The sequence below is a fragment of the Glossina fuscipes genome, unplaced genomic scaffold, assembly GCF_014805625.2.
Source record: "Glossina fuscipes isolate IAEA_lab_2018 unplaced genomic scaffold, Yale_Gfus_2 0, whole genome shotgun sequence".
Classification (NCBI taxonomy): domain Eukaryota; kingdom Metazoa; phylum Arthropoda; class Insecta; order Diptera; family Glossinidae; genus Glossina; species Glossina fuscipes.
Genome location: NW_023998414.1, coordinates 28899708 through 28904344, shown reverse-complemented (window position 1 = coordinate 28904344; position 4637 = coordinate 28899708).

The window sequence follows — 4637 nt, the reverse complement described above, 5'->3', positions numbered from 1 at the left end:
TATTTCTGTAATGTTCTGCATTCCAGATAGCTGCAATGGCATTTTCAGTCCATAAACCACATCCAAAACTTAATTTTGTAAAAGTGCTTTACACACTTCGGGGCAATAAACCCTATTGACGAAGTCATTTACCTTAATATGACGTACGCTGTGCAACAATGTATTCCACAAATAATGGCAAAGTCCGCACAATATAGTGAAAAGAATTATGATCCAAATCTCAATCAGAAGTCTATTTTTATTTACATTTACTTACGGAGCCACAAAATGTATGACATGATATATACGCATGATGATATAAATGATATAATATTATAAAAAAAAGAAAAGCATCAAAGTCAATATATTTTCCGAAAATTATTTCTGAATTTAGAAGCGTTCAGCTTCCAGCTTGAAAAGTTACTCGTAGATATTTATAAAAGAGGAAGAAAGATCGGGATAGAGATTTTAATTTCTCATTATTCACGCTACTCAAGCATAATTACAGTTTATATGTATATAGTTTTGTGCCTAATAAGTATTAAAAGAAACTATGTAATTATGATCAATAAATTGAAAAATAAAAATTTCTTTTCATAATGGTTTAGATTACAAAAAAATCTCTTTCATTTTATGACACCTATATGACTCAACGCACTTTTCGGAGCTTAGAAGCTAATCTTATAGGCAGCGCTTTGAATTTTCTTTCTTCTTATGGCATCAATTGTTTTAAAGGTACACCTCTCCTTACACTAAATAATAGTTGACGTCTTAATAGACGATAATGGTTGTTTCGAAGCATGTTCGGCGGATATGGTGGCTCGGAATTAACTAAAATTCTTGGCCTGCAAAATGAGGCGAATTCAATATGAATGCATGGTCCACCATGTCCAAGGCTTGCGTGTTCTTTTTTACATAATTAAATACTGGAGAGCAAAACACTTTATATTTGCGTGAATTTGCTATCAAATCCAATTGTAATAATACATTTAACGAGTTGGTCCACAACATTGCATTAGAATCGAGTTTTTGTTTTTTTCAATATAAGACCTCTTGCGCCGTGATAAATATAAAAACCATTTGTACTATAAATAATTTACAATAAATTTTCAAGATTTATTGTTGCAATACAAATATAGATGTCATTCAATATAATTTCGTTTGGTGCTACTTTTGCTTTTACAAAATATAAGATGATTGATGAAAAAAAAGAGAAGAAAATAATAATAATAATAATAATTATAATATATAATAATAATAATAATAATAATATATAAGAACTTAAATGTTATTCATAATTACTACCATTTAAGCAGTCTAGTTATACGTATACGCTAATGAATATAATTTTTCTTTTATTATTTGATCAAGACAAAATAGAAAGAAATATATATATATATATATATATATATATATATAAATATATATATATAAAAAAATCAAATATAAAGAAAAATTTAGTTATATACAATTCGGTTAGTAAAGTTAAGTGTGAAAATTTTCAAGTAAATATTGCTTTACGTACATAATTTTTATAAATATTTTTACAAATTTTACTTAAACACAACAACAAGATTGCGATAAATTGAATATATTTTGGAATATTACACGAGAAGTACGTACTAGAAATTTAAAATTCTTTTCCTATCATTTTTTGTTTTTTTGTTTTTTTTTTTTGCAATTTCGAGAGTTAAACTTATGTCGAGTTAATTAGCTTGAAACCCAAAACAGGCGACAATATGACAATTTAGTTCGATAAATTGTCGTCTCGTCGTCATACGGAATACAAACTGTTTTGCTTTACGTGAAAGAAATTAATTTCACTATATATATATAGCATTTAAGAGAACTTATCTGCTTTTCATTTGCTTTTAAGCAACGGTCTAAATATATTTAGACGACCGCGTCTCATGATATCTTATCATGAAATGATTTAAGTGAAAACAATTGCAAAACTTCTTTCCGCCTTAGAAGCGAATCTTTGCGGATGACCTTTGCTTTATCTAATCTGATAATATCTATTGGTAAAGCTTTTTTGATTCGTAGGTCTTGCAGGTGCAGCTCTTTCAAATTTGATTTTTGAATATGTCAGTCAAATTTCTCTCTAACTACTGTATTTGTAAATGTTCATACAGAGACTTATGCGCAAATTTACAAAAATGCTTAAGAAAGCAACGAAATATTATTCGCGAAATATCTCTGAGCTCTCTGAGCTTTGATTTATCTTGTAAATGTTCATACAGAGACTTATGCGCAAATTTACAAAAATGCTTAGGAAAGCAACGAAATATTATTCGCGAAATATCTCTGAGCTCTCTGAGCTTTGATTTATCTATTGTTAGATTGGTTTTATTTCGTCCATAAAATATGTTCAGTTTCAATCCTTCCAATTGTTTCGTGGCTAACTATTAAGTGAATTTAACTCAGTTTGGAAAACCTATTCGAAAAACAAGAGACGAAAGCTGTGTTATCGACCTAAACGTAAACGTAGAAGCTGATCATTTTTATTAAATCTTGAAGCCAGTCGCTCGAATAAATATTTGGGGTCAAACCACATTTCACCAATGGTCTAAAAAAGTTTTTAAATTAAGGCCTTAACTAACATTGAAATCATTGTTGAAACTATGACTATACATATCGTGGCTCAAGTAAGTCATAAAGAAAGTAAACAGTCGTGTTAGGTTTTTAATAAGCAACTTACTGCATAGGCTTATTAAAATATTCAATGTGCGGCTTAAGCAAACATTGTAGCAATGACTTTTGTCAACATTCAAGCTACGTCATACTAAATAACCATTCAAGGTGCAGTCATAATCAAGTTTCAAGCTACGGTTTCATCAATTGTAACGATCCAAATAAATTAATTAATGTTTCGAGTCAAAATTTGAAGTTAAACTTCGGGACGCGACATCCTGCAAGTTGGGAATTTTTACAAAAATTATTATATATCCAACATAATTTGTGAGCGATCCTATTTAATTCAACTCTGATTTTTGCATACATCAAATAGGTGTTTGTAAATAATTTATAGATTGTGTTATGTCGTTGTGTGTAGCCTTGTAAACAGATGGGCAACATTAGTACGTTTTTACGCACCCTTCTCGGGCGGATATTATAAGTTAGTAAAAAAGAAATTTCCAGAGATATTTTCATCATCATATATGTAATTGATATAATCACATATATCAAAGATAGGAAAAAGAGAGTAAGAGAAGGAAATTTCTTTCTTGCCAACTTACTATTGTTTATTAATTATATGCATATTATGTATTATGTAATATGTATGTTAGGATTAACTTAAGATAGCGTTTCGTATTTTTGGAATGCAGCAGTGCTTTCTTACACTTATGGTTATTGTTGTTGTTTTAATATATACCGGTTTACAATGTTATCGATTTTTTTTTTTCATATATATATATTCAAAAAAATAGAAAATAGTATAGGATATAAGGAAATCACAGTTTTAATTTTTAATGTTTATTATCCTGTTAGAGAAGAAAGAGAACTTTACTCAGTTAAATATTTGGTAAATTTATGAAAGAATATCTTCATCTTAAATACGTGTATAATCATCCAATGCTTTTAATAATCAATCAAGAATAATTTTAAAGAACTACAAAAAAAAAAAATATATATATATATATATAAATATATATTTATATACTATTAAATACAATATATCCGTTAAAGTGCATTTAGAAAATTATGTAAACAAATTTTTTGAAAACTTAATTTTTTTTTTTAAGCATATATTATAAATATTATGCAAATATTGCAAGTTTCATTCATTGTTATTATTATTTCTTAAATATTTTAATTACCATAATAATCATATTTACAATAATTACTGATGATGTAAGTACATCTATCTAACGCTTATTTTTCTTTGGAAATTTTTCGAAAAAGAAATTTTTTAAAAATTTGCAAAATTTGAAATTAAACAATATATATATATATATATATATATAATAAGGAAATCTAAAGAGAAGTAAAATAATTAACGATAATAAACATTAGCATTCGGTGGCAAAACAGAATATCTCCACAATGTCCTCCTCCTCGTCTTCATCCTCCTCTTTCACGAAATCGTTAACGTTCATCTGCTCAAATTTAATGTTATCCTCTCGGTTAACGCTAAGGCTAGTGTTTTTTAGAAAAACGCCTCCGCCTTTAAAACGGCGAAGAACGTTTGCCTATAGTCATACTTTTGAAGCTGTATGTTGTGGACCAGCTACCGAATTATTATTATACTGCAATTGATTTTGCTTTTGCACTGTTTGATAGGTCGGCTGGCCGTTAGTCACCTTATTGCTTTTATTATTGTTGTTATTATTATTATTATTATTATTACTGTTGTTATGATTATTATTATTATTATTATTATTATTATTGTTATTAATATTGTTACTGTTATTGTTAACGTTATCGTTACTAGTGTGATTGCTGCTATTGCTTTTATTTATGGGCGCACCCAATGTGACATGTGTAACAAATGGCCCTCGACTGCGAGCGCTACTATTTATGGTGGCCGGAGAAAATCCATTCATTGTAGCTGCCTTCCAATGGGCTTGCACTGCAGGCTGCTGTTTACTGGATGACTGTTGCCTAACTGCATTATTATTATTGTTGTTACCGTTACTGTTTGAATTAATAATAAT